Raw genomic sequence first — 12,806 nt, 5'->3', positions numbered from 1 at the left:
CCAAGTCTGGATTTACTCAGGCTTGATCCCAATGTATCACTTCCAACGGATGATGGATTGCTACTGTGACCTTTTGATTTGGTGAAACTGATAACACCCCACTCACGATGGGCAACTCCAGTTAATCATTTGATGTCACATATGGTCAGATTTTCAGTTTCTGCTGGGCACAAAGCTGTGCTGTGGCGGAAGAGATAGTGGTCTCTTTATATACTGCCGGCGTAGCCTTTTGGCTTTCGGCGTACCCTAAGATGATTGTTGGCTGATCTGAGTCAGTTATTTTTTCAAGTCCTTTAAGGCAATCAACAGATGCTAGCTAATCCTATAACCCCAAATAATTCTAGTGGCACAGCTTCTAGATAACCCATTGCCTCCCCCAGGGGATTGTTAGGAACTGTAATACACATCGGAGACGACCACCATCCTGCTCATCCTAGCAATAAATAGGAAGTGATCCAGTTCCAGGACCCTATCCTAGGGGTCTGCTTACCAGGGACATTCTCATACCAAAGTTCTTTGTTATGTTCCTCCTAAAAAAAACAAAACCTTGAGACAAATACTTGGAAGCAAGTAGTTTATTTATGACTTAATTCCAGGAAGCAGGAGTGAGAGAACAGGAAGAATGACATAGGGAAGAAAATACAGCATAAGGGTATATGATCAAGATTGCCACTGGCGAGCTTGGGACTTGATTCCAGGACCAGGCACCACCTCAGAAATGAGCAAGTCCTTCCCAGAGTTGTCTACCAGATGGACCAGAGGCTGAATCATCTGTCCACTGGGCATGGACCCACTGGTCAACGGTGTTACTCCTCTACATTTATGCGACATACTTGTATATAGACCCAAGGGGCTCCCATAGCCTTGGAAATGACACTTTGTCACAAAGTGGAGAAATGGGGCCCTTACTTGAGATGGATTGCTGTCACCAGAAGGTGAATCTGAGATGGAGTGGAGTTCTCAGCTATGGCTGAAATCCAAGGTGGGCCGGAGGATATTTTGTAGGTGCCATGGCAACAGCTACAGACATGGCTGCCTCTAAAATACCAAAATATCCCGGACTTACTTTGATTTAAAATGTATAATTTTCTTCTTGGATATGAAGACAAATTGGATGGTAAGCCACACTCAAGATTTCCAGAACTTTTTCCTTAAACTTTTTAGTTTTTAAAATCTTCCAAAAATGACCCAAGGATAAACAATGACTAAATCTATATCTTTATAGTCTGTTGCAATTATAATACAATTTTAAATGTTTCCTTTTACACATACCCCGCAAAGCTTTTCTGTGAAACTTTTATATCTGAACCAGAGCATGGCTCCTGGAAGAGAATAAATTGTGTCCATGTGCGCTCGAAGAGTGCCCAGACAGCATAACATTTAGTGAAACTTTTGTTTCTGATCAAGTGCTTCTCGAAAACAAGCTTGAGTTCCAGGATCCATGAAGAACTTCAATTCCCACAATTTAATTCTTTAACAGCTGCTTCAGCAGTGCCAGAATGTCTTTTCAAAAACATTCCCTCTTACCTTTCTTGTTGATAAGATTAATAAACAAAAGGATGGCCACTAAAGCCACCTACGTGTTAGCTAGTTTCTAAAATCCTTCCAGGGACTAAGCTATCTCTTCCCAAATCAAGGACAATATTTTCTGTCCGCTGAAACTTGTCATTAGTTATCCTGCTTAAGGCCATTGTTAATATAACAGGAACATTTTGCGAGACTCCTGTGTAACCTGGCAGCCAAGGAAAGTGGACTGGAAGAGCATATTTGAGCAATGACAACCTTGCTGCACTAGTAAACAGGGGCAGTAGATGCCAGTTGAGTGAGCACATGTACTGTGTGGCTGTCACATTCAAAATGACTGAGCAAGTAGAGCAATGAGTATGCTTCAAATTTTGTGTTAAGTGTGAACATTCCTCCATGGAAACTATTTGGATGATTCAGAAGGCCGCGGCCATGGGCAACTGGTGGTTGGCAACTTCGTCACAACAACGCACCTGCTCATGCATCATGTCTCATGCAGGATTTTTGATGAAACATTGTATCACCCAGGTCACTCAGCCCCTCTACAGCCCAGATTTGGTGCCCTGTGATGTCTGGCTTTTCCCCAAACTAAAACCGCCTTTGAAAAGGAAGAATTTCAAATGATGAGGCTCAGGAAATTAGGATGGGGCAGCTAATGGTGATTGGAAGAACTGTGTGATGTCCCAAGTTGCCTAACTTGAAGGGAACTGAGGTGTCGTTGTCCTATATACAATTTTTCTTGTATCTTGTATTTTCTTTAATAAATGTCTCTATTTTTCATATGACTTGGCTGGATACCTTCTGGACAGACCTCATATATTGTGAAGGCATGCTCTATACCTAGCTTAGAAGTAAATCTAGAACAGCTAATATCAAGACATTTTATTAAGCTGCTTGGACAACAAGAAAAAAATCCTTTGAGCATCTAATCAAAAAGGAAAAAAAACAAGTCATTTCTAAATGAAGTGACATTAGATTGTCATCAAATTTTTGATAGCAATAGTTTATACTGAAAGACAATGGCATAACATAGTTAAAATATTTTTTAAAAGAAAATGCATGCTAAATATTTTACATCCAGCCAAACTAAACTTCATAATCGATTATAAATATATAATGAAACCAGTAATCCTAGAACTCAACAAAACAACTAATGCAATTTTAAAATGGGCACTGTGGTGATAGATGGAGATTTGACTTGGGGTAGTGAACTCACAATACAATATCCAGATTGTAATAATACAGATTATTTATTATTATAGAATTGTACACCTAAAACATATAATTTTATTAGCCAAGGTGATCTCAATAAGTTCGATAAAAAATGGGCACGGGACTTGAATGGGTATTTTCCCAAAGAAGACATATGAATGGCCAATAAGCACATGAAAAGATACCCAACATCTCAATCATTAGTGAAATGGAAATCACAACCACAATTAGGTATCACCTCACATTCATTAGGATGGCTATTATAAAACAAAACAAAGGATGCGGAGAAACTGGAGCCCTTGAACATTGCTGGTGGGAGTGTAAAAGTGTGTGGCTGCTGCGGAACTAGTACAGCAGTTCTGAAAATAAATTAAGCACAGAATTGCCACGTGGTCCAGCAGATCCACTTCTGGGTATAGACCCAAAAGAGTGAAAGTAGAGTCTCAAACAGCATAGTTCCCAAAAGCCCAAGGGTAGAAACAACTCAAATGCCCGTCCATGGGTGAATGGATAAGCAAAGTGTAATACATACATACAATGGAGTGTTAAGCCTTAAAATGGAAGGAAATTCTGATAACGTTACAACAGGGATGAACCCTTGAAGATATTATGAGAGGCCAGACACAAAAGGACAAATATTGTATCATTCTTCTTGTATGAGATCTTGTATCTAGTGTAGTCAAATTTATAGACACAGAAAGGGTAATGGTAGTTACCACAGTCTGGGAGGGGAGGGGAATAAAGAATTAGTGTTCGGTGGGTACTGAGTTTCAGCTGAGGGCCATGAAAAAGGTCTGGAGAAGGATAGTGGTGGTGATTGCACACCAATGTGAATGTACCTAAAGCCACTGAACCACACACTTAAAAATGGTTAAACTGTTCAATGTTATGTATATTTTACCACAATTAACAAAATGATTAAAATCATGCCAGGACCTAAGAACCTAAGAACCTAATTAAGGAACGTGTTACCATAAAATCTTCCCTTGAAAATGGGACAAATGAATAAACAAGGTTGCAGCCGAGTTTAACAACAGCTACCATGTGCTAGGTTGCTAGATTGCCAAGGACAAAGATTTATGTGTTTATATAACTAGTGACTATTAAGTGCTAACTATGCATCACGTGCTGTTATAGGTGTCCAGGATACTGCAATGCATAAAACAGACCAAAGTCTCCACCTTCAAGTAGCTTGCATTGTTATTGGGATAGAGAAACCGACGAATAAGTAAAATATATTGTACGCCAGGTAGTGATGAGTACCTGAAGAAAAATTAAGCAAGGAAGGAGGATAGAATAGAGAGCGTTGGGAGGTATTCACAATCTGGTGATGGGAAAAACAAATACTTTTTAGAAATCAAGATGAATGCTTCATAAGAACACATGTGGAATATTTTACGGATGTACCGAGGAGGGACACCTAATCTCAGTTTAGAGAAGCTGACTGTCAGGGAAGCAGCGTCAGATCTGAGCACTACAGGATGCCACGAGGAGTCATCAGCAGGAGGGGGCAAGATCCGGGAGAAGCATGTGCCAATACCGTGATGGATGAGATGCCAGAGGTCATCGGGAGAACCAAGAAATTCAGTATGGAAAGAGAGGTGAGTCTGGTAGAATAAGGCATTGTGGTGCATGAGAGGGAGATTGAGTTTTATCTAAAAGTCTATGCAGAACTATCAAAAGGCAAACAGAAAGTAACATAATTGGATCGTACTTCAGAAAGATCACCTTTTTTGCTATGTGGACCTGATTGAAAAAAATTAAGAACAGAATCAGGGAGATATGACTAATGAATCCAAAAGAGAAATGATAGAATTGAATTAAACCATGGACTATTGGGATAACAAGGGGACCTGCTTGAGAAATGCAGAGGAGCAAATCGACAAGATTTGGTGACCAGCAAGATGTGCGGTTTGAAGGAGAGAGACATCAAGGATGATGCCCAGATTTAAGGCAATGATGACTGCATACCATTGACTAAATTGGGTGCAGAAGAGAGCAGGTTTAGGGTAAATTATTTCATTTGAGACTGTTTACTTTGGAGCACTTGGGAACATCCAAGTGAGGCTGTTCAGTAGGTAATGCAAGTCTGAAATTAAGGGGAAAAAATCTGGGCTGAAGATATAGATTTGGAACTATCAGCCCATAGTACATAAATGAAACCGTGGACACAAATGAGCTCATGAAGGAAACTTGAGATATAGATTGGGAAGAAGGCCAAGGAAATAACCAGGAGGAAACACACGCAACTCCTGGCACAGGTGGAGGAAGAACAGGCCAGTACTAAGGGTGTTAAGACATGGTCAGAATTAAAAGGAGAACAGGACCTAAAAAAGGATGGTGCTGCCCTGGCTAGTGTAGCTCAGTGGATTGAGCATGGGCCTACGAAGCAAAGGATCACGGTTCGATTCCCAGTCAGGGCACATGCCTGGGTTGCACGCCAGTTCCCAGCAAGGGGCACACGAAAGGCAACCATACATTGATATTCCTCTCCTTTTCTTCCTCTCTAAAGATAAATTAAAAATCTTAAAAAAAAAAAGAAAGAAAGGATGGTGCCATGGAAACCAACATTAAAGAGTGGCTCAAGTGGGAGGTAGTGGCCACCATCAGCATGGGCCAGGTAGCATTTATCACACTGCTTACATACCTGTTTGGCTTTCTGGCCAGACCTGAGCTCTGGGGGTAGCATTTGTAACTCTCACCATCTGACATCCAGCTCCAGGTACACTGCAGATACTTCGTATATATTTTGTTGAATAAATAAAAATTTCAGCCATTGTTTTTTTCAATATGTTTTTCTATGTCAACTTGCCTCTCCTCACCTCCCGGAATTCCCATTGCACATATGTTAGGCTGCTGGGTGTTGTCCTACAGCTCACTATTTATTTTTGTATTTCTTTTTGGATAGTTTCTATTGAAGTCTTCAAATTCACTCATCTTTTCTTCTTGCTATGTCTAATCTGCTGCAAATCCCAGGCCATTTCAGTTCACTTCTAAACCATAGAGGTTTGACTGGAGTCTGTTTAGGTATGTTCCATTTCTCTCCTTGTCACACTCTTGCTTTCCTCTAACTCCTAGAACATACGGGATATATTTAAAACAGCTGTTTTAATGTCTTTGTCTACTAACTTCATCATCTATGTCATTTCTGAGCCTATTTCTACAGATTTTCTTCTCATTTTGTATCTTATGTTCCTGCTTCTTTGCATACCTAGTAACATACAGGGGCCAGCAGAAGTACCGCCATTGAGTGTGGTTGGTGGGGTACGTGAATGAATGTCTTGCACGAGATGAACAGCAATTTGAACATTTCACCTAAAATGTCATATGATGTGCTTAAGTGTGATAGTGTTATGTTACCAAATTACATGCTTAGAATTCAGTAATAAAAGATTTTTGTGTAATAAACAAGGGTCATTATTTGTGCTGCACCCTGTAATTTTTTTAAATTTTATCTTCCCATTACTATTTACATTCAACATTATTTGTCTTAGTTTCAGTGGTAATTTTTTATTTACTGTCAAACATTGTAAGTTTAATATTTGGGGAGGTCCTGGATGTGTTAGTAATGTTTTCAACATTCAGGGTTTTGCAATAGGATATAGTTAAATCACTTGGAAATAGTTTGCTGTTTTCGAGGTTTGCTCTTAAACTTCTTTTGGTGGGTGCAAAACAGCCTTTAATATAGGGCTAATTTGACCCAACTATTGAAGCAACACTTTCCTGAAGGCTCTCCACAGTTCCTGATGTGTTAAGAAGTCTTTCTGCTCTGGCTAGGATGAATATAAACTATTCCCAGCCCTTTGTGTGTTCCAATGATTGATCCACTGCTTCTTTCCAGTGGCTTCTTTGGCCTTGATAGTTTCTGCAAACCCATGCATTAGCTATTATTCAGCTAAAAACTTCAGGGGACTTTCCCTGGCTGGTGTGGCTCTGTGGATTGAATACCAGCCTGTGAACCCAAAAGTTGCCGGTTGGATTCCCAGTCAGGGCACATGCCTGGACTATGGGCCAAGTCCTCAGTTGGGGGCATGGGGGGGGCAATCTATCAATGTATCTCTCGCACACCAATGTTTCTCTGATTCTCTTTCTCCCTCCCTTCCCCTCCCTATAAAAATAAATACGTAAAATCTTTTTAAAAAATAAAATAAATAAATAAACACTTCAGGGGACCCTCCGTGGATATCTGGAGCTCTCGCTGGTTACAGTTTTCTTTTCTCCAGTGCTCTGCCCCACGAAGTCTAGCTGCCTTGGCCTCTCTGTACTCTGAACTCTGTCTCCTCAACTCAAGAAGATCACCACACTCTGCTGGGTTTCCCTTCCCTGTGTAGTGGCCTAGAATCTCACCAGGCAGCAGACTAGGGCGATCTTCAGGCTCACATGGTTGGGTTGTTCCCCAACCTTTTTTTCAGAGCTCTCATCCTCCACTGCCTGTCTTCCAATGTCTGAAAAGCTTCAGAGATTTGGACCTGGGTTTTAGTTGTTTGAGGAGGGAGGGCAAATCTGGTCCCTGTTACTTCTTCATGACCCTAAGTGAAACTTCAGTGCTTCAACTTGAGAGCTTTTCATTTAATTAAAAGGTATGCTCCTGGGAATTAAGGTAGCACATAGAACAGAGCATGGCGGAGAGTAAACATTCAATAAATGTTTTTGAATCAATGAGGTCCTCTTTTCTCTCAGCATTGCCCTCAATACAGTATTTCTCTTTCAATTCTAATCATTTCCCCAACATGCCAAGAACATTATCAATTCTCTCCAGTTCTCAAAATACAACTATTCTCTTCTACATCCATCTTGGTGTGGTTAACATTCACCCATAATATTTCTAAAATGTTTAGGGGGAAAAAATCTTTAGAGATGACCTACATAAATTGAAGGTGCCTCTGGTTGACTAAATCTACCGATAACTTCAGGAGCCGAAGCTTCAATCAGTTGTGTTACCCATTAAACAGTGATCTAATCCTCTAAATTTTCCTTAGAGGAGACACGTCATATGCCTCATCAGCCTAAATAATTTAACCTGCCCCCCGATCTAGCTCTATCATTTATGGCCTGAAGACTAGAAAGAATAAGAAATTGCTAGTATTGGAATTAATTTTGTCACTGCCAGGCTTCGGGGCTCAGCGCTCAAAATGTCTTGAGTGAAATCATCTCCTAAATCGGCTCCCATTTTATTTTTTTAAAGATTGTATTTATTTCGTTTTAGAGGGGAAGGGAGCAGGGAGAGAAACATTGATGTGAGAGAAAAACACTGATTGGTTGCCTCTCATATGTGCCCTGACTAGGAACTGAACCCAGGCCTGTTCCCAGACGGAGAACCGAACAGTGACCCTTCACTTTGCAGGATGACGCCCAACCCACTGAGCCACAGTGGCCAGAGCCAGATCCCATTGTAGAAGGAGAAATACATTTCAAAAGTAAATACATTTCAGAGCTAGTAACTATACTAGCCCATAGAGGACATTTGGGATTCTCCTACCAACCCTACAGTGGGTTCTTTCATCCCAATTAGCACATTTGCCTTTTGAAAAATGGAATGGCATGACGAGAGCGGAACTACATCGTTTATCAGCACTAAGAGGCAAAAACTTCCTATTCACTGTTTCCAAATCAGTTGGGGGATTAAATGGAAACCCTCTTTGAAGCGAAACTGATTTGCCGAGGTAACGTATTCTCCCCAGTTAAAGTGGAATATGATGTCGGATAAGAGTGTCACCTGCCAAACCCCAGCAAAGTGGCTTATTACTACTGCTTTTAATTCATGTTTTATTTTTCATTGAATGTATTGGGGTAACATGTGTTTGCAAAACCATACCGGTTTCAAGGGCACAACTCAATAAAACGTCCTCTGCATACTGCCTACCACCCCAAAGTCCCTCTCTGTCCCCTTCCCACCCCCTCTGCACGCCACTTTGCCCACCTCGCTTATGCCCGCCCTCCTTCCCAGGCCAGCACCACACTGCCGTCTGGGTCTATGAGTTATGTATATGTGCATCTCGTTTAATCCCTTCACCTTCTTTCACCCACTCACCCTCTCGCCCTTTGACAGCTGTCAGTCTGGCCCATGTGTCCATGCCACTGTTTCTATTTTGCTCATCAATTTATTTTGTTTGCTGTAACTACTGCTCAGAGAGGGAGCTTTCCCCCCACTTACTGTCATAATTCTACTTCTATTTTTCACTTTGGAATAATGAGTCTGGATCTCTAAGTCCTAGAAGAAGTAGTATCATTTAAACAACTTTGCTGACAGCCCCCAGATTCCTAGGGCTTATTACTAGCAAGACAGATAAGACTTGGGAGAATTCTATGTTCAGAAAGATCTGGAGATATTTCTTTTCAGATTTTGATGGACAAGGATTAAAGGGTCTGCCTATTTGACTCTGAGTCAACGTTAAGACACAAAATCCATTTTCTGTATAATATGTTGATATTTGAAATTTTTTTCTTTTTCTTTTGTTTTGTTATGTTGTTCAAGTAGTTTTCTGCCTTTTCCCCCACCCCTGAAAATTTTCTTCTAGATGAAATATTCAAGTCACAGTGTGTTTCTCATGTACACTGGACTCATAATACCCATACCTTTCTAGAAGTGCGTGACTTTCTTCCACCTCTCCCTTCAGACAATTAAAACTGAATGGGAAAGAAAGGGATCTCAGAGTTTCTTTTCTTTGAGTAGAAGCATTTGTCTTAATCTTTATGAAATACACTACCGAAACAGGAAAATAAACAGTGATAGTTAGTTGTCACAAAACAGAACCCTGTAAAGTTAATTTATTAAACAGAACTTCAGTTTGATTTTGTGGATGAAAAAGTGCTGAAACATGTTGGCCACAGAACTTCTGAGGTGCAGAAGGGGATGCAACATGGGGGTAAGAGGGCTGAGTTTAATTTATTTCTCCCTCCTTTTATTTGTATGAATAATTTTAGGGCAGAGTTTTTCAGCATCGGCTGTAAGTGTTAGGCCAAGAGATTTTAGTTGTCAGAGGGTTGCAACATTCACTACACAGGAAAAATGGGACAAATGAAAGTCAAAAATAAGTTTCTCCTCCTGGAACTATTAGACAAGTGGGAACAGCTTGTTCACTAATTGCACAGATGAAGTCATTTTTGTTGTACGGATATTAAAGGCTTGACAGGAGAATCTTTCAGGTCCATCTTGCTCCGCAATATAATGCTGGTGACAGGTATTTAGGAACTGCCTGTTCTGTCCCAAAGGTTCGCTGTCTGCGGGGCACTACAGGCTGTCTGCACACGGAGTTAAGCTTTTGCCAACTGCTTTGAGGCACAGTAGACCCTCCGTGTGGCAGGCACGCCTCAGGTTGCAATTCTCCCCTTTGGATTTCGTAGTCATCCTCTAACTTTTGGGGAATTTTTTTTTTTGCTTACTTACACTTCAAAGTTTAAGAAAATTTTGCTTTCTTTTTCTTTTTAAGAGACCACTTCTTTTTTAAAAAGAAAAATTACTTGCTTTCAAATGCAAAGAGCCTTGCAAAACATAGTAAAATGCTTGGTTTCTCAGATCCTGCCTAAGTTTTATTTTCATTTGCACAGTCAGTTCCATTTGGTGGGGAGACCTCGGGGCTCTTTCACATTCTGATAAATACGATCACACCAAATATGTAGTCATAGGGGGTTGTTGGTGCGAAGCAGGAAGGCTCTGCAAAATTAGAGCAAATTAATCTAAAGATCAGTTAGTAGGATTTGATGTTACAGTGAGTTTCCACTAGCACACAAGGAAAAAACAAAAAGGAAGCCCTGTAGGTGAATTCAGGAATGTCTTTTCTGAGCAGCTACCTGCTGTTCACCAGTGGGAAAGCAAAATTATCCTTCAAGTACTTTGGTTTTTTAGAATTTTCAATTGCTAATCAATGTTCTAATAGAGATTTGGCTCCAAGCTCTTTGTAGAAGGGGAGTGTTTTGCAATAACCTCTTCTTTAGAAAGGCCGAGTCTATTTAAATATGTCAGAGTACCACTTGCCCTGACATGAAGGTAATTAATATGAGAACTTTTGCCTTTCCATCTTGCTTATCTTTTAATGGCCCCCAATAATAGACCATTTAAATTTTTTTATTTAAATAATTTCTATAATATGCCTACTGGGCAGAACGAGGCTGCAGTTGCACTAATCTCCATGGAAACATCCAAAGACAGATAAATAATTCTGGACAGTAAACAAGAATGCATTAACCTGCTTATTGTATTTTGACTTTGTTCTTAGTGCACATGTTGGCAACTTCTCCACAGGGAAAAGGTAGAATAAATCAGAAGAAATAAAACAATTTTAGTTACGCCAAAAAAAAAAACAAACACTAAACTTTTTCACAGTAGTTTTGTCCAACAAAATAATAATATAAGCTACATAGATTATTTTAAATTTTCCAGTAGCCAAATTTTTAAAGTGAGTTTATTTTAACAATACATTTGATTGAGTTCAATAAATCTAAACTGTTATCATTTTAATATATAACCAGCACAACAGGTATTACTGAGATGTTTTACATTCTTTTACTTACTAAGGCTTTGAAATATTGTGTGTATTTTATACTCATGAAAAATCTAAGTTTACTAGTCACACTTCAAATGCTCAATAGCCACATGTGGCTAGTGTCTACCATGGTGGACAGAGCAATCCTGGAGAGTAGTACATATTTACTATATCTCTAAAAAAGAAGCAATACAGTCTCTCCAATAGAGAATTCTTACAGGTTTCCCTTGGACTTTTAGAAACTACATTGGCTTCCCAGGACCTGACTTGTTTCTTTCCAAAATTATGCCTCAGGTGCTCTGTACTCTTTAAGGAAGCAGGTCCACCAAACTGGCGGGTATTTTGCTTCCCTGTGTCTATTGTATTAGCATTGTGCCCCAAGCCAAAACTGAATCTTCTGACTATAGTATTCATCTTCTAGAGCCCTTTCCACTTCAGGGCCTGTGGCCCTGCAACCTACTGCAAAAGCTGATTTGAATCCAAGAGGAAGTTTGTTCAGTTCTCATGGGCCCAAACCTACGTCAACCCGAACAGCCTATCAATCAGCACACATTCAGTGCCTGGTCTGGGCTAAGCACTGCCTTAGTCATAACCTCATTTGTTCGGGTCCTCATTTGCTTTCAGCAGCACAGGAGTGGCATCCTCAGCTCCGCCTCTGATCTACTGCCTGTGTCCCTGCTTAAACACACCTGGCTGACCTGCTTTCCTGAAGGATCTCTGAGACGGCCTTCGCTGCTAGTAAAGTCTAAACCCTTCAGTGTTGTATATATGAGGCCCTTCCCACCTGACTCCACCCCATCTTCAAACTGCACCTCCCCAAACTCTCTCCACTAATGCTCCAGCCAAGGGGTTTCTTGCCATATCACTCTTTCATGCCGCGGTTATAGACTCAGTTTCCTTTTCCTAGAATACACAGTTTTCTCTTCTTTGCATCTCAAAAGCCTACTCATCCACTCTATAAAATCCAAGTTCGAATCCTGGCTTCCCTCCTTATTCTATGGAGGAGCCTGCTAATTTAAAAACATCTATGTTTCTGATGTTAAAAGTTGAGATCTGTCTTTTGTTGGGGGGGGGACGTTTTCCTACTTTGTTCATTTTTTTGCTCACTTGCTGTTCTGTTTTGGAGGGACCACCATTATTGAGCAACTCCAATAATGCTCAACCTTCATATAGTGTCAGTGCCCATCTTCTTCAGAGCACCCTCTCGGGGAAACCAAGTCAGAGCCTTTTTTTTCAGTTGCCCTTGAAAGCTGTTTGAAAATCAGACTGAACAATATTCATGTCAAGAAGGGACTAAAAGTAAGATGTGGGCCTTTTAACTCCTTTTTGTGGCTGAGTCCATGTAAGCACTCATTTTGTTTTTGTTTATCTCTTTTGGTGTTTTTCAGGGCAGTTTCCCATCCATGCTTTTGATAGCCGAGCTGTCAACAATTCACTCTCACACTTCAGCCCGTCCCCAGTCAAACAACTCATCATCTCTTTAAACCTCTTCTTCTGGACTCTCTCATCACTTGGAGTTACACGCAAAGTGTTCTTCTCTGTCACTCCTAGCAACAAGTAAGTTGCCAAATCCTCTTATTCTATCTC

Source organism: Sturnira hondurensis, unplaced genomic scaffold (genome assembly GCF_014824575.4).
Source record: "Sturnira hondurensis isolate 20B ecotype Veracruz unplaced genomic scaffold, ASM1482457v3 Scaffold0017436, whole genome shotgun sequence".
Taxonomy (NCBI): Eukaryota; Metazoa; Chordata; class Mammalia; order Chiroptera; family Phyllostomidae; genus Sturnira; species Sturnira hondurensis.
Note: the sequence above shows the minus strand (reverse complement) of the source record.